Genomic DNA, 19,295 nt, shown 5'->3' on the forward strand with positions numbered 1-19,295 from the left:
ACCTTTTTGTTGTATTAGAAAGTTCATAGATCTAAGCACAGTAAGTAAGAAAACACTGTCTTCAAGATACCACTATTTTTTGACTAAATATTGTCCATCCAGTAGTCAGTATTTTTATGGTAAATTACACTTCTGATCCAGAAGCAAGAAGCACATATTTTTTGCACTGTTTGAAATCAAAAGCTACCAGTGATTTCATGAAAGCGTGTTTGTGAGGAGAATGGATAGGAATGTACGCTTAAAGATTCATAAATAATTTGTCACATGCTTTAAAATTTAATCACGTGGTTTCTGTTCCTGTTTGGCACATCAGTAAAGCTATTTACATCTTGTGTCCGATAAAGATGCAACTGATGTCATTGTTATGTTAAAAAAAATTCAAATGAGAAGTTGATGCATACTAAGGAGAAGTTACCCAATCAGTTTTTAAGCATGCTTTTTCAACTCTTCTTAAATATTAATTTCCTGAATCTTTCACACCCTGAAATACAAAGACTTGAAATATTATTCTCACTAAATATGAGTTTCATTAGGAATATGATTAATACAGGAAAAAAAGTTCCAGTACATTGCAAGGTTGGTTTCATCAACTGGGAGATCAAGCGTGGTCTCGTAGTCAGTTTTATAGGTTGATGATAAAGAGAGAGACATTTTTCACTGAAAATTATACACTATAACCTCACTGGATATCAGCCACAAGCAGTAAGTCATGTGGACACTCACCAAATGCCTCATTTAATTAGCAGTAATGACATCAACACACGTCACATATCTTCACTCTATGATCACTTGGTTCTAAGTTAAAAGCATTGTAAGTCGAAAGTCTGTAAACATCTCGTTTCATACGTAGAAAATTCAAAAGACAAATACTTGCTTCTAGAAAGCTGGGAAAAATGTGTTGTCTGTTTAAAAACTATACTCACATTCTGCATGCTTTTTTAGAAGGTAAAGCTTTCTTCCTCCTGAGGGAAAACTAGGTACATAGCACTGTATATCAAATAAAAGTATAATTAAAAAGACAATGCCAAGAGTAACAGCTTAGCTACTTAATCTGCTGTTAAGTTTTACTTTACTGTCTTCTAAGTGGTGTAGTTACAAATTTGCTGGAAAACTGTATTACTCTATCTAGCAGTGAATAATGTTTGCAGTGGTTTAGTTCTCCTATGCCCATGCATCTTTTTTTTGCCTAGCACTCTGGTTAAAATAAAGCTCTCCTACCCGGTTTTCCAACGCAACTTTCCATTTTTACTAGTCTTTTATAAGGGCGTACTCTCTCAGGCAATGGATTTAAGTGATTTACACAGTGTTAGACGAAGGGGGAAGAAATGTCTGTGTCCCCCAGAGCAGCCACATTTTTAATCAAATATAGCTCATAAATCACATTTACAACTTTCAGAGCTCAATCAATAGGATACTTTATAGTCTGTAACAAAATTATCTGGAAAGAAGTAGAAGTATAAGAGGGATGTTACTGAGGGACCGCACACATCTAGTCTCTGCACCCTGTCTGCCTTTAGGGATTAAACTGCCAATTTTAACAATGAGCGATCTCTTCCAGAACTCTAATGCATTTATAAGCAATGCATGGCTGATAATGAAGCATTCCAGGAGGCCATAATCAATAGTACCAAAGCACAGCAAGTTTCCCGTTCCACTTTACCCTAGTTTGGTGACAATTATTAATACTGTTCTCATCAAACTTTAGTTAAAGACTTCCATTCTCATGGGCAGAAGTTCTCATGTCTTTGCTAACTCTGCACTATTAAATTACTCTGAAGCTCTCTCCAAGTAAATCACAGAATACCAAAGACTTCTCAGCACTAATTCAGTTACACGTCTTCCTTAAATTCAATTTGCATATTTAATATAGCATATTATTTATCAAATCTTTAATTTGTATACATAATACCAAACAGCCTCCTTCTATAAAATGTAGTAAAAATTACTGCATTACGCAGTACTTCATCGAGGACTGACATACATAAGGCAATAAAAAGTTCTATAAATTACTGCTAAAATACCCACATAACTTAAATCATATATTAGATAACTTTCTCATCATTTATAGAGTATGCAATAGAAAAAACGAACATAATCACCTCACATTAGATACTTTAAAATGTGTTGTCTACTTGTATATTCCACTGATGACACAGATGAACTGTGTATATTTTGTGTTGATTTATTTGAACTTTTTTCCCTGCAAAAAGCACCATAAGAATTTTTATACTCTGTGCTAAGAACTCAGATAACCAGAAGTATTGTCTTGACCTCTTGAAATTATAAATGGATGCCTGCAGCTGTTGTATCAATATTCAAATTTCATGCATACTCCAGTGATACCAGGCAGCTCTGGCTAAATGACTTATAAGTGACAGACTACTCTACAGCAAGTTTTCATTCAGATGAAAATCATCTTAACAGACTGACTTCAGACAGCTTTGCCTTTCATTCCTTTTTGAGACATCTGCAGAAAGTATTGGCAAAGATCTAGATGATATCAGGTTTTTAAGGCAAAAGACTAGAACACGCTGAACACTGAAGATGGGAGAACTCTTACCAGCTCTTACAGAATACAAAGGATAAAAATCAGGAAATAGTACTGATACATTAAGATTTTGCATTAAAATGTATGTCCATTATTTATTTCAGCAACCTAGATGGAAATTACTTGTAAAGACAGAAGACAAGGAAAGTGCCATCACAGCTCAGAAGTCTATTCTCTTGTAAATTACAAGTGACTTTTAATACTATGTCTAGTAGGGATCATGTTGTCACAGATTTAAGACAGCTCCATAGGCTAAAAATGGCAAATTAAGGTCCTAGATGTGACAGGGTCTTTAATGGGTTTAAACACTTATCCTTTTAAATCAAAATCTGCAATATTTTTACTTTAAAGGAGGGTGGGAGAAAGTTGTTTGACACAAAAAGTTAATAGCAACCAAACAATCTTTGACCAAATTTAATGCCAAATTGTTCTATTTCAGTTTTAATAAACTCTAGGATGAAAGATACCAAGGTCTCACTGGTATCAGAAGCCTCCTAAGGTATCTCCAGAAGTAACATAAAAAGTATCCCTTATACTACAGGTCTTGTGGCTTTCTGATGAAGATAAGTGAATCTGTAAAGTCTGTAAAAGGTTGTTTATTTATAGAACTTTGTTTTGTGACCAGATATTCAGGTGGAATAGTAGGATAATGAGGAGGGGAGTTAAAAGGATTTGAACCCTAGAAATCAGTTGTTTGAATCCTGCTTGACATCTGTATTTTAGGAACCAATCAAAGCCTAGATATATACATACGTAAAGCTAAGACCCAAGTCTTCAAAAGATATTTTGTCATACAGAGCCTTTGAGTTCCCACTTATGGTAGGAGGAGAGTATGTCTGCTAAAGTTTTCTGTTATGTTGTTCTGCAGATCTGATGGGTGAGTCATGCCAAATATGATCTGGTGTCAGGTGGTCAGCTTCCAGACAAACCCTCTTATTGAAGATGGACAATATGTCATATAATGAAATTTCCATATTTATCTGTTTTTTGTCATAATCAGAATCCTCTGACATATAGCCATGTATGAAAATGTTGGCAATAAAGTCTTTCTAGTATTCCAGGGACAGCAATTGGATGGACATACAGAGGCCTGTCTGTATGATCTTGTGCTGAAAATTACTTACTAATTCAATTTCTATACAAAGTTGGCAGGGCATGAATCATATCTGGTCTAAAAGCATGATGCTGTACTAATGCACACAGATGGTAGCAATTTTCCCAAATGTGTGAATTCCCATGCTAATAAAATCACATTATTTATGACTTCTTCACACAATGGTTCACAACCAGTGATTTTTCAGATGAAGTTAGAACATGACCATCTGTCACTGATCATGTGGACATGCATAGAGTAGAATAATCATGCAGCATCTGGTCAAAATATAATTTGAAAGGCCAAAGAGAGCATAATCTGGAATATGATGTCTTGACAGTTATCATATCATGAAACAGCCATATATTCTAGCAAGGCAAGTAACATTTATAATACAGGGTCTGGATTTTCTTCTGATTGTAAGATTCTCATATCTGGGGCAAACCAGATAAACAAGAGAAATCACATTTCAAAGCTACTATAGATTTTTCAAGATGTTGAATGTATGATGAGTAATTTATAAGATATCTTCTCTCATATCAGCCAATCACAAAGGAAAGGTGCACTAAGATAAAGTTTTTTAATCATGTGTTCAGCTGATTCCATTAAAACTGAGGGAAATTGCCTTTATGTAATTACTCGTCTGGCAAGTATATTTTTAATAAAAAACAAACAAGATTTTTTACCAAAAATTAATTGTTCGATGCAAAAGAACCCTCAATATCCTTTTTGCACACTAATGTATTGAGTTTTCAAGTCCAAGTAAAGTTAAGATTTCCCATGAGGAAAGACATTTTCTCTGGGCAAAGAAAGGAGAAAAAAAGAAAAAATTATGTATACACGCCTGTTTCCCAGAAACAAAATTAAAGGTTTGTCTTCTCTGAAAATGTATAATGAATACGATCCTTGAAAACACATGGAGTATCTGTGGTTAGTCTTCAACTACTGGGCAGTGGGTTTAAAACTGCTGATCAGAAATACCTTCATCCACAGTCTAAGGTTTTCATTCCCAAGCATTCTCATAAGAATGAATTTCTCTTTGTGACTGTACTGTACTGAGGTAAGGACAGTTCATTCTGCCTGTGAAAACACAGCCTCTCTGGGTGATCTGCTGGTCCTTGGCAGAAAAAAAATATTTAGGAACTTACCTTTGTGGGACATGATCGCTATCAGTCATATTTTAGTATGTAATGTGTGAAATTTGACAGATTACAGTAGCTGCTAACTCATCAAGCCTCCTCCCTTTATGATACTGTATTGGCTTTCAAAGGCAGCTGGTCTGAATTATCAGACATGCCATGATTAGAAAAGGAAGCAAATAAGGACCTTCTTGAGGCAGCCCTAGAAATTTTTAAAAAATATCCAGACAAAGAATGGAAGAGTGAATGATCACTTGGCAAGCAAAATCACATCATTATGATCCCACAAAAACTACAGAAGAATATACAGCAAGAACTGCAGTGAGGGAACAGAAGTCCAAGGTCATACAGTGAGTCTGAGGCTAATTCAAGAATACAGGAGAGCTTGATTTTTAATCTCCTATGCTATTTAATACTAACAGCTTCTCTATCAAGCATTGAATTTGTCAGACTACAATAGAAAAAAATCACATCAGTAACTGGAAAATCAGTTTCTTGCAGGGCATGCATGAAGCTGCCTCTAGTGTCCTGAAGCACTCTCCCTAAACTACTCCCATGATCTTTTGATCTACTAAATTATTGTAGGTTTATTTGGGGGTGGAGGTGGGGATTCTCTTTTCACTTCCTTATCTGATTGTTCTTTTTTTCCTCAAATACACTCTATGTTGACAGAGAAACAGTCACATTCTTTGATTTGTGACAGTCTATTTTACTTTTCCTTCAGTATCTTTGGCTTTGTTATTTCTTCCCTTACACTGAACATTGTCTGTGCGACTACCTTTTATACTGTTACTGTGAAAAAAATAAATGGATGGCTCTAGGAAACCAATTCTGCAAAGCTACATGACATCATCATTCTCAAAAACATGTCTCTTTCAAGTCAAACTCTCTGGAAACTAATCACTTTCTATGCTCTACTTCGGTGAGTTTTTTTTTTTTTTTTTTTTCTTTGCTACCTTTAACTCAACTTTATAATCCACTATGGCTAGCTAAAGAAAACCCTCTCTGTGGTTTCACTAGAGGGATTCAGGCCATCTCAGAATATATGTATCATTCTTCCTACCTAAACCTTTCCCACTTTCCTTTATCCTCATTGAAGATCTGATGTGAAATGTGCAGAGCACCAAGCTAAGCTGGGTGGTGGATTCTGTTCTCTGCTGTATCACACATGTGATGGTCCAATGGTCACAAAAGCAATGAATATGAACAGCAAGCTACTGCAGATTTTGAGAAAAGAGCTGATGGAACCGGCATAAAAACACAAACTACAGACCATAGGTTTTGTGGTCAAAGATATGATGAGTAAAGCACAGTAATTACTAATGTCAAATTGTAACACAAGTATTTGGATATACTTTCTGAAATAAACTCTGGCTGCTAGCAGTGAAGTTATTCAGCTTTTAATTTATATTCTCCAATCGTTTCCTAAACATTGTCTCTTTAGGTGACCAATATGTTAACAAACACTTCTTTTTTTTTTGGTTGGCAGACATTGCCTGATTATATTTTCTCTTAAAAATTCATGAATCAAATGTTAAGGGGGAAAACACTTTTTGTTAGAAAAGTACCTTTTAAAGCAGAGCATGAAAATAAACATGTTATAAGCAAAAATTCATGGCATAGATAAATGAAGATAGTACCAGAATTGATAAAAATCCTAATGTCATGCACAACAACTAAGCCTTATTGATTATTGCAAGTAAGGTTCACCGCTGCTCATAGAGTTAGAGTCCTGTATACCTTTGGCAAGTTGTTTATGTGAAAAACAAGATACAGCAATACAATAGCATAGTATTAATCTACTGCTTCTGAAAGTCTAACAACTCAGCAGGATTTCAGTGTACCACTACTGGAGCCACAAGAAAGAATGAAGAACATCTCTGTTCTGGAAATGCAGAAAACATATGATGCATCTTCAGACGTAACAGAAAACGCAGACTAATGGTTGTTAAGGTCCCTGCTGAAACTTTAATTAACAACAACAAAGTGGTAGACTACTGGTGCACTGAGGTAAGATGATAACACCACAAGCTGAAAGAGTTTGTGGCAAATGTCAAGTATAAAACATTAGTTTCCATCCTCAAATAATTCTGAGATTTATCAGCATTTTCTGTGTCCAAGATTTTTTCTTTATTCTCATTAAATACCCTCAGCTGGATTAAGTATAATGTCGATTAATACTTTTCTTAATAACTCCTCTTTCATTTTTAATTTTGGTTTTCTAGATCAGTATTTCAAGAATATTTTTAGTATTGAGCTGCCCTATCGCACAACCTGAGAAATCTGTTCTGCCTGCTGTCATGTGATATAGTAGCAGTTTCTTTATCCTGTCTCCCTCTCCCTTCATTAAACGTCAACTTTTTATCACATTTAACAGGGACCAAAGGCTTAATCACTTTGTTAATATACCTAAATCCTCATGAAACTAACTCTTGTTTTACATACAAAACAAAGAAAAAGTGAGGGTGGCCATTTCATCAAACATATTTTGAGCCAGTATTTTGGATCACAGTGTTCTGTTTTGACAAAAAATTATTGTTACTGCTTCTTTTAAATCTTTTGCCTCCCCAGCATCTCTGGATAAATTCCAGATCAACAAGCATCAGCATCTGGATTGTTCATGGAAATATTCAAGCTTAAATCCGGGCTGACATCCTTCTCTTTATTCTCAACTGTACACAGTCTGGTCTCCAGAAATGTCAAAAAGTCGGAGACTGATTCAGACTGTCTAGAACTGAATTTCATCTTACCATTTCCTGTCTTGAGTCTGTCTGGATGCATCTCTGAAAGGAAGAAATTTATGCAACCTGATGGATTTCAAAGATTTTTAATGCATGGAAATCCTGGATTTGCTGCACCTTTTCTATGCATCAATATTTTAATGAGTGATTTAAAATACTTTTATATCAAGAGCAGAATTAACATAATAGGAATTTCTATAAAACTTCTATATATGAATATCCAGGAAGAGAAAGGTTTACATGATGATTCTACTGTGCTCTTAACGAGACATTTAATGAAGTACACAAGTATTTAGTAGGAATGCTCCCATTTTATGGACTTTTTTTTTTTTTTTTTTTGCTATTACAATAATAACACCGTAATTTAAACCTCAGACAACCCCGCAGCGATAAACCTTTTTTTTTTGTTTGCAACTCTGCTGCAAAAAAAACACTCAGCAGCATGCTCCCAGTTATATGAGAAAATGTCCATCAGGGACTAGGATTCTGCTGTTAAACTCCAAAAGAAACTTTAAATACTGTACTTTGCCACATGGTACATATTTTACTTCTATAAATTTTGGTTGATTTATGCTCTTTATTTTGTGAAGTTCATCACTTACTGAAACAGATTTTTCATATGAATAAAAAGAAACAGTCACTACAACTATGATTATTTCCATAGGATAATATTAAGAATAATGCCGTGTGTTGGAAAACATTTTTGGAAGTCAGATTAATCTATTGTTTTCCATTATGGTTGGTAAAGGCTAACAAGATGCTTGCCTTTATTTTCTTGGTTTTATCTTCTATATTTGCATATTTTCCCTTTTATTCAGTATGCAAGTGGTTTTTATTATTTATTTATAACACAGTGGGTTTATTTTGTCTTTTATAGAGCTAAATAATGCATTAAGGAAAATTCTTGAAACTGGGAAATACAGTTCACATCGAAAAATTGTTTTTATTTATGCAATATTCTGTCTTAAACATGAATCTAACAGAAAGTAGGAATCTGCTCTGTTTGAAGCTGTATTCAGTATTTTCAGTAATTCCACTGAAACACAAGGGCACTCTGCATGCTCCCAAGCCTTCACACCTCCCACACATTCTGCACAGAACTGATCTGCACGCACGTAAAATATAAGTATGTAAGTATATCATGCTACGAGAAAATTCAACTTCTGAATCCTGAATTTCCTGGATAGCTAAAATAGTTAAATAGCTGAAATATTTTTGTTATAGAATTACTTGCATATTTTATCACCACAAACTGTTACTACAAAAATGTAAAGAAACTACAATGGAGAGAAGAGAAACTGGCTTTTTCATATTATTTAAGAGAAGCTGCCTTCTTTTCTCCAAAGGTTGGTTTTCTGTCTTGAGGATTCTCAAAACAGTGGTTTTCTAACAATTATATTGTAAATTTTCCTCCCCTTAAACCAGTTTGAGATTTTATTTAAACAGAAGCACCAGTGTTCCATGAAGATGCATGAAAAGGCACGTGTCAGGCACTTTTAATTAGAAATAACATTGGGTTTCATGCTTAAATCAGAGTTTTATGCTTAGGCCAGGGAAACTCCCCAGACAGTGACTGCCCTCACAGAAAACTCATTTCCTCTGTAACCACATCATGTAAATAGCCACTGTTCTTTCAAAAGGAACACTTGATTTGGGGGGTGACACAAAGGGTCTGCCAGTCGGCATTTCCCTGACCAGGACGTTTTAGAGAGGTCCCTAGAGAAGCCTGATGTTTGCTTCACACTCTCAGCTAGCTGAAGCTCCTGCAAGTGGTCTGGAAGTGAACCAGCAGCTGCACACCTTTGTATCCAGGAATGAATCAACCCTTCTGGTTTTAATCACAGCATTCTTGAAATCAGACTTTGAAGGCAGCGCAACAAACATAGTGTCATCCTAACTTGTTAACACAGGCGATTTCATTGGTATAAAAGGCCTAACTGACTACTATTTATTCTGTGCTATAAAGGCAAGCCCAGTCTTCTATGTCTCTATTTTACAGGATGCGTAATAAAGCTCAAAGACATTATTTGATACTTCACCTGCTTTATTACATGGTATTTTCTGTGGAAGGATGTAAATGAGTCAAGCTCAGAAAATAAGCATTGCTATACTGCCTGGGGAGACACGTAACATTTCCACTGATTACTTCATTATCAGCAAATTAGCACCAAAAGAACAAAGGGCAGAAATTCAGGTGTTACTGAAAGGTGTTTCCAGAAAATATCATAAATAGAGAAGGAAGAAAAAAAGCAAGTATTTGTCACCTATGCAACAATGGTTATCTTTGAAAAATGACTCAGTGCAGCTGGGAGGTTAGCAGCTGAATAGGTTAAGAGCTTTAGAAACAATTTTTATACCAACATTTTCAAATGGAAAATGAAGGGAAGAAAACTTATTCCCTACAAATTCTAAATTCACCATAGCTTCATTTTCTGCTATCTGTTCTTGTCCAAAACAGTGCTTGTTCTCAAATTCTTTCAACTCTCCTGAAAATTCCATTAACAACAAAACTTTCATTCACATTAAAGAAATACTGATTCAGATGCCTAATGCTAAAAATGCCAAAATTTAATAGGTCTGATCGACATGAGGAGACAAAGGGGTTTCTACTGCAATTGTTTTTTTCCAGAAATAAAAGGATAACTTCTTAAAAAGTGCTTATCTGTATGAGCCTTTATAAAATGCTACAGCTATCTTATTTTTAATCAGATCCAAATGAAAAAAAAAATTCTTTAAACAATACTTAAAAGACAATACTTTGTTATTTTAAATAGTCCATGACTAGATGTGAATGGATGTGAATACCAAATCATAGAATCATAGAATAGAATAATTTAGGTTAGAAAAGACCTTTAAGATCATTGAGTCCAACTGTAAAATGGAGAACGTACTAGCAAATTGACAACTATTTAAAATGTTTCTCTCACTATTGTTTTCACAGTAATTTTTCAAAGCAGCTAATGTCCAACAGGTACCTTAATGTTCTTTCCTAAAACAGACTTGTGAAATATATCTCCACTCCCTGTTCAGTAATAAAACCTAATAGCTCTATAGTATACCCTATAGCAATAGACCCTATAAGTGTCCTGAAGGTCATGTTTTGGGGATAAGTGGTTGTTGGAATGGACAGAGACTGGAACACCGGTTGTTAGAATGGTTGGTGCTTTGAAGATCTCTTTATCTCAACAGGCTCCTTCTTGTCATCTTTCCCCTAGGCATAATTACAGTGTATCATACTGTCATTTAATCAAGTTTTTAATCTGATCTTAATAATCACAGAAATCTGCTACAATCCTCAATTTCACAAAGTCCTCTGGATGGGTTTGAGATGTAGGTTGTTTTTAACTGATAACCTACATAAATGACCAAACTAGGAGCGGCATGGATCCTAATTCAGGATCTGATGTAGCAGAATACCTGCATCCTTCATGTTAAGTACATGAATCACAAACATTTCCTACACTCTTGAAGTTAAATACATGTAAACCTTACACACTCCATTGGATCTGGGACATAATTTCTAAAATTATATTAATATATACTAATAAATAGTATTAAAGATCAGTTAAACTGACAGTTGCTTTTGAGGTGGTAAAATTCTACAAAACTGTTCAGGAGGGCAGTTGGATTAGTTGAAAATTGCTTCATCACTTTCTTGTGAACCCATATGCTCTTCCCTCAAAATACTGTTTTCCTTCAATTTTAAAACCACTTCAGCAAATTAACCCACAGCAAATTAAATCCTGATATGTAGTAACTGATAAAACACGACAGCATTGGATTGTAGATATTTTGGATATCTCCAAAAATTTCTCTACAATTCTGTGAACTAAGACAAAAAATAGGGACCGTATGCTAAGTCCAGCTTACCGCGCAGCTAATGTGTAACTCGGATTGTTCCTCTGTTACTCTATTGTTACTGATTGTTACTGATTTGTTATTAATTTGAGGGGATGATTTTTGGTGATTTTGATAAGGAATGATTAAGACTAATCAATTAAATAGAATCTTACAGAAATACAATTTTTTATAAAAGATAGTGGTGTAATGTTTTAAGTCATGATAGAGATGTTGTATTTGGTTTAAAGTAACCATACAACCAGCTGTGCTGCTAGATGAGTTACCATTTTTAGACTGTTTGGTAAGGATGATTTATAGCCCCGTAGACCAGGTGTGTTAAAAGCTGTGTTGTGAAAGGGCCTCGAAGTGTGTTAAAACTGCAACGTGACCAAAATCCTTGAGTCAAGGGCATCAGAGGATCTTTCTTCTGAGTCAGTAGTCCAGGGTGGTCACAGAAGCAGCCCCCCAACTCATTTCAGGACTCAAGTGCACATGACCGGAAAGAGGTGGGAATATAAAAATGAGTTACGGGAATTATCATGATTATGTATGAGAACTTGATTAATATGTATTGCTGTATCCAATATAATCAGCATGCTACATGAGTTAGGTGTGCGCTGTTGGTGAGACAATTTCCCTGCACACCCGGCCGTAAATAAAGGAGTGTCTGACTATCTACATCACATTGGTGTCGATAAGTTCTTTTACCCCATTTTGGTGACTCTCTACTTGTTAAAACCCATACAAATTCTGTGAACGATGGTATAACTGGAATTTGTCAAAATGAAAAGAAAAGGAGACCAACTTTTAAAGGAAATATTTCTCTGGACTTCAATGGGATAGAATGAGTTTGGAATAAAACCTGTTTCTAAATGTAACTGAGCCTGATTTCCTAGACAATAAGGGTCTGGGAAATAAAACAATTTGTTAGTTGCAGTACAGATATTCTCTGATGGATTGTTTATTTATTTATAATACCTAGATCTTTATGACTGGCTCCTGGCTGTTGTATTAGCTGTATGTTGTGATAGCAGCAATAGTGTCTGCATTGTTGATCTTAAAAAAATTAGAATAACTACTTATTCCAGTTAGGTTGGGGTGAGGAGAGCAAAAACGTTCTCTCTTATTCCTGTCTTAAAAGGACCATCTCTTCAACATTATCAAAGTGTCTCTCCCTGAAGCTGCAGATACGGTTTCACAGCACAGGAGATGGCCAGTAAACAAACTGAGAGAAAAATAGGTAGAAAACCTCAGTACCATTATCCCCTCCTATTAATAAGGAAGAAAATTGTTTCACATAGGTGATAGCACAATGTGCTTCTACAGAGACTGCAACATGAAATTGATAAGAGTTTCTAATAATAGTAAAAAAGATAAGTTCTTATATATTAAAGATTCTTTTATAATGGGCAAACACCAGGACTGACCACCACACCAGTTACACAAGGTTCTAGGAACACGACTATTTTCAAGGAGAGATAGGTAGAAATATTTGAAAGCCACATAAACCAAGACTGTACTGCAATTATTAACCACATATTCAGTCAGAAACTCTGAGCTATTATGTAGGACCACAAATGTAGAAAACGATTTGTCAGTGCACTAGTTTGAAAAATCAATGCTTGATCAAAGTGGTAGTTTGCCCTCAAGAGCCATGGGCTATCTCTTTTCAGGGATCAAAGTAATTTGCTTTGAAAAATGCATCTGTATAATACAAATGCAAGATGGAATGTGCTAAGAAGTTGCAGACTGAGCCTCACTGAAGAAACATGATGGTCTTTACCTGTTTACACGTCAGTGGTAACGTAAAGGAGACACTGATGGCTGGCTTCTGTGATTATCTCCATATTGATCCATGAATAGGCTGGTTTCTAAAAGCATTTGCATGATATCATATTGTAAGATACACATGATGCTATGTTTTCTAAATTACATAAAATTTTTACTTAAAATTTAAACTGATGATCAGAAATTAAAATATTATTTTTGTCAGTTAAAAAAATCTGCATTTATAATAATTCTATGGTATTGAGACAAATCCCCCAAAAGCGTGCAGTTTAGGAAGTGAGTTCAGAAGTGTTTTTCGCAAAACCAAAAATGGGTACCTGAGGAGAAAAATGCTTAATTATTTGTGGTGTAGATTACACAGTAAACCTGGTGACAAAGAAGTTGTACTTATATTGAGGAAAGCAAAATTATAAAGCAACCAACATCTGAGCAAGAAGAAAAAAAAGTCCAAAAAGCTTTGTGGAGCATCTTGGAATTGATCTAGCCAGGAGTCCTTGATCAATTCCTTAAACTTACCTGGCCCAAGTTACCAGAATGAGTTCATAACTGTCTTCAGATATACCTGCATCTTCCACGTATTCCACTGGAAGCGGTAACTTGTGTAGCTAGGATCAGATGTTAACCCATGACATTTAAACAGCAGATAAAATAAACAGATACAAACCTCTAGTTTATGTATGAAGTACTGATTTTTCAACTGTATTTTGAATTCTGATAAAATGTCTTGTTAAGAAATCAAAATCACGGAGGTGACAAAAAACATTGTCTCCTCTCTCACTGTATTACCATGTGATTACTCAAAGAGCAATAAGATGTTATGAAGTGTTAACAAGTTACACAAGGTTTGTGTAGTTTCATATCAAAGTGCAGGATTATATCCATAACTGAAAGTGCAGAGAAGAACATTAGTGTTAATTTAGATAATTCCTTTTTGCATTGCTCACCAAAATAGTACTTCTATTGAATATTTTGTATCAAATAAACTGTATGGGAATGGCTAGCTATTTCTGACACACAACTTAAAAATTGCTTTAATGGCAATTAGTGTGTCAAAGCCAATGTGCAAAGTTATTTCTGTTATTTAACTTCTGGCTAATTCTTGTTTGTTCTTAACTAGCCTACCGTGTTCTTAAGTCAGCCTCTGTGGTGGTACAGTCCCCCCCGGCTCCATCCTGGACCACTCAGTGATTAGTGTGATTCCTCTGCGTGCATCCAGTGACTCCAAGTGAGACCCTTGAGTTCTGGACCCCATTTGGCCTGTGACCAGCATCTCCCCTGGGTTGGGATGCCTCTCAGGTATTAACTTCTTGGGGTACCGTCACTGATGGAAGGCCAGGGCAAAGTCAACCCTGCTGATGCATTTACTCTAAATTTGAAAAGAGGAAAATTTTAACTTTGAGCTAGCTTCTCTTTCACCCACTCTCTCTGCTTACCAATGTGTTTAGGTATATGCAGTTATTTTCACGAGTATGGGTTCATATATGTTTTACTGGATCCAAATAGTTTTTACTGTCTGTGTGTTTGTACATTTTGTATTTGTCAACGTGCATGTATATATATATATATATATTTAATGTACCATAGAGTAAGTTAGTATGAATCTTGTCATCTTCGAATCTGTAGTTAAGTCATTATTTTAATCACGTTTTACTGAATTATTTTGTAAAACATTAAACTAGTTAATGATTAATTGTTGCTAGTCATCAATAAATCTTGATTTGCTGCTAAATCATTACCATGTTAATACTTTCATCCATGACAGCCTCTAAAAAAACATTCTAAAGCTGAAGGGAAAACTTACTCCTTTTTTCAAATTTAGCCCAAAACCTAGTTCATGTGAAAGCTTTCAATACACAAGTAGATGCATTTTGTGAGATATCTGTAGGCACCTCATGAGTTTAGACACTGACTTTGGTTTATGACATCAAATTATTTACTGAAGTTTATACGTGTCTCTACACACATTTGTTTTTTTTTCTGCTCATAGAGTCCTACAAGGTTATGAATCATTTTGAGGGAGGAAAAATGCAAGAACGCTTGAATTCTGGTAAAATAGAATATACAGCGTAACTACATCCTGTTTTTCTTTCTGGGTACCTCAAACAAAATCTTGGATATGAAGATGAATGCACTGTTGCCCTTCATCACTCAGACCTCTTTATATGATTCGCACTTCCTAATTCTTCTTTTTTGATGGAAATTGTTACAGACTTGTTTTAAATAATACATGATTTTTCAATATCATATACACGGTATAAACATTATTAAGGAGATTAAAAGATCTATGACATACTGAAGATGTGATATTGTATGCTTCTAAATTTGGCTGAAACCACAAAAATTCGATCAATTACATTTATCTGTAAAACCAAAAGCATAGAGACAAAAAAAATTTGTCAGAGATGAATGATAGTAGTCAGTGACGCAAGTCAGAAATGTTAAGGTGGGAACAATGTCTAGAAAAACTGCTAGTAAAAGAAACCTCTAATGGTCGGAGTGATATTATCAAGTATGGCTCAACAAATCAGGAATTCCAAGTGTGTGCCAGGGAACAAATGGAGCAAAGTCTCCAGGTGGGACTCTTGCAAGATAAATGCCTGTAACAGCCTGCCATTTTACTCCTGGTTTTGCAGCTTTGTCAAAGGAGTTGACCTTTAAGTCATGTACAGAATATACACAGGCAACATATCAAATTAAACAGATTTCCTGCTTTTAACACATGACATTTAAATATTCTTTTTATTGAACAATTTATAAAACTTTTACAGAATACTAACAATTTTGGAGACTTAAAAAAATGTTAATCTTATAATTAACAGTCAGGGACATACTTTGCACATGCAAGACAGTGATATTCCAAACCTATCACTATGAACTTTACAGTAATAGACAACCATCTGCCTTCATGCTAAAGCAGAAGCATTACTTTTTTCCACTTGTGTGGAGGGATTTCACAATGAAGCAGATACAACAGCTTACTAGTAAAGAATTGTTTCATGGAAGAAAGAATGATACATTTCATATTAAAGTCAAAGAGCTTATTTACCCAGACAGGAAAAAAAGCCCTCACTCACAGTACACTATTTACCCTTCACTGTATTCCCTATTTACACAATCCTTCCTTTCCATTGTATGACCTAGTACTTACTGCTCAGTAATAAAGATTAAATTTATGTTGGTGGCAAATTTTCTGTGCTGTATTTAGAGTTTTTAAAATAATGCATGTAGCAACTTCTCATTTCTAGATAACTTTGGTAATCTGTAGTTAAAGACAAAAAAGGAAAATACTGAAAGCAGTATTAGAGGGAACTGAAGCCTCAGATGGTGGCACATGTATGCTTTAGACTAAATCCTCACTTTGTATATTTTGGCATATACCCAGAGTTCAATTTGACTTTAGCAAACACACAGATTTCTGTGTACAGTTTTCTGTTTCCTTAGGAAAATGGAGATGGATTTCGACTTTTAAAAATTGTCATTTAAGGACATTTCAGATTTCTAAGGTATCTGATTGCTTAGAGTAAATACACTATGTATTTAAATAAACTATCTTGGCCCTAATATATCCGTAATGACACTTATAACTTGAACATATTTCTAGTATGGGCAGAACAAGCTGCTGGATTTTATTAGTTAAGGAGCAATTGAATAGGAAAATTCAATATTGCCTATAATAAAATGTTATCAGTTTGAACCACATAACTGAGATAATGACATTCACTTGCTTTCACTCTAGAAGATGGTCATATATGCTGTCAGAAATATACAGGTGTTAGTAAGAAACTAAGTGGTGTATCTTAACCTAGATGTGAAATAAGCAAATGCACACATCCTAATGAAGCCAAGATGCCTACACAGGTTTGTATATAAGACCCTGTGATCATGCCAATTTGAGTGTTACTATGCCAATTGAGTGTATGATATATTTCCTTGCTGAAATTTAGTTAGGTACAAGGTAGATGACTAAGATAATTAATAAGTACCTATTACCGAAACACACAAGTATATGTTACAGCATGATTAAAGCAGATCACAGCTGTCTTCAGGGAGTGGAGACAATTTCCTTGTCTGGAACAAAGTTTCTGGATTTCATACTTGATAATTTACTTTTTCCCTTGCAAGGTCTATAGTAAATAACTACAAAATTATTACAGATGCCCTTATTTCCTGTAATTATGAGCTCTTTCCAGACTTCTTGAAGAATAGGTGCCTGAATATCAAAGGTTGGTAATGCTAGTGCAATCTGGCAATTTCTTGTCTCATTACGCTAAATTATCAATCTTGTTGAAACTTGGATTAATTAAATTATATTAAATTAAATTAAATTAAATTTCTTGTTGAAACTAGGATTAAATAAAATCGTATTATGCTTCAGTTACTTTTCAGCCACTAAATACAGGATACATCAAATCTGATCCTGGTCTATATTATCATGCAATGTGACAGCACATGCCCTGGACTGTAGTTGCCCCAGTCAGCTCTCAATGAGCCTATAACACACGGCAGCCTTTGCTGACCCAGAAGCACTAAACACAAGGGAGATGCTGTTTCCTGTATTGACGGTGGGTTGTAGAGGGTAAAGCAGAGCTCTGTGAAAAGAGAAATTCTTTAATTCATCTTATCCACACAAAGGGAAAAAAAGAAATGTTCTTCCAGTGCCAGAACTATTAAAAGATATCTTATGTAGAAACATGGGTTGATGTTAAAAATCTCATCATCGAGCATGCCTGCAAACTTCAGCAAAGGAAATGGCATTTCTTCCAATTTTTTAAAAAATGAAAAGATATCTCATGGAAACTAGATATTCAACCATTAAAAGCATGATATGATTATACAGCTGAGTCTATATTCTCTACATTGGCTACATTCTGAGGCTATATATTCAAAAGGAGCTACTTGTTTCAGGTTTTTTTGAAAGTTTATGTTCTGATTTTATTGAATGGAATAGTTACCAGTGTGTCTAATGTAGAATGCTTCAGTCTTAGTCATCAGAGATTTGGTTACAACAGTGACTTTCTGTAATAGTTCCCTGCTTTTACTTTGCTCTTCAGGTAGTCATGTTTCAGTCAATGGAATGGAAGGTACTTCGACCGAAGTCTGTAGCACAGGCAGATAGGTGCTCAGCCCAGATAATATGATTCAAACATAGATTTTGTAATTTTTTGTTAAAAACACCAAACCATAGAAGACTCCTGGAGACTGACAGATCAACTGGAAGGTGAGACTAAGTCAGAAGGTGGCAGCAGTCAAACACTGGTAGAAGGCATCAGTGGTGTCCAGACAAAGTGTCACCCAGCAGTGTTCGAGCATCTACACTGATATGGCCTGCTACCATAGGATGTCTATCAAACTCTTGCTTAAATTTAACATTACTTACTCCTGGCATAACCCACAAGAAAAGCAAAAACCTTCTCCCATCCAAAATACCAAAGGTGATGCTGATAAAAAGAATTTTAACTGCGTTATTTGGAACAAGGAGGGAATTCTGGCACATAAAGTGGATCTAAATAAATAAAACACTTTATTGAAATATTGAAAATATTTCATTGAAACACACACTGAATGGTAACTAAATCTGTTATCTTTAAGAAAACCCACTTTTTATGTATTGAAAGCAAAGTGCAAATAGTATGCCCAGATACCAAGTGCATAGAAGATATTCACAGAATTCAATTTTAACACTGGAAATGTGAAAATATATGATTTAATTTACTATAAACTTGGGAAAGGGTGAAAAGTAAAATATTCTCTGATATCTAAGTAATACAAAGGGGGGTTTTTTTTGAACTCATAGGCATTGATTGTTTTCACATATAGTGAGTGTAATGACCTACTTTCAGACAGTAATACAAGGTGATGTTAGCTCAGATATACCAGTATTCTGGCAAGAGCATTTTTAACTCTAGTTGCCTGTATTTCATCCTATTAGGAGGTTGTTACAGTTATATAACCATAATCTAGATGATTTTTTTGTTCTTATCCTGTATACCAGTAATGCCCTTTAATACTATGAGAATTATCCACTGCCATTTATAACCCACTGTAACTTAAAAGCTAAAACAGTTTTTGAAGCCAGCTATAAAATCTGTCATAAAAAAGAACTTTCTGAAGAGCAGTAATGGAAAATAATTACAATTACAAAACAG

At 34.9% G+C, this 19,295-nt stretch overlaps 1 protein-coding gene across 1 annotated transcript in view; it reads right to left on the reverse strand.

Annotated features, from left to right (window-relative positions):
- The window catches only part of EYS (eyes shut homolog), a 1,054,063-nt gene that overhangs the window by 214,603 nt on the left and 820,165 nt on the right, over positions 1-19,295 (reverse strand). The gene's annotated exons all lie outside the window — the stretch shown is intronic.

The sequence above is a fragment of the Athene noctua genome, chromosome 1 (assembly GCF_965140245.1).
Source record: "Athene noctua chromosome 1, bAthNoc1.hap1.1, whole genome shotgun sequence".
Lineage (NCBI taxonomy): Eukaryota > Metazoa > Chordata > Aves > Strigiformes > Strigidae > Athene > Athene noctua.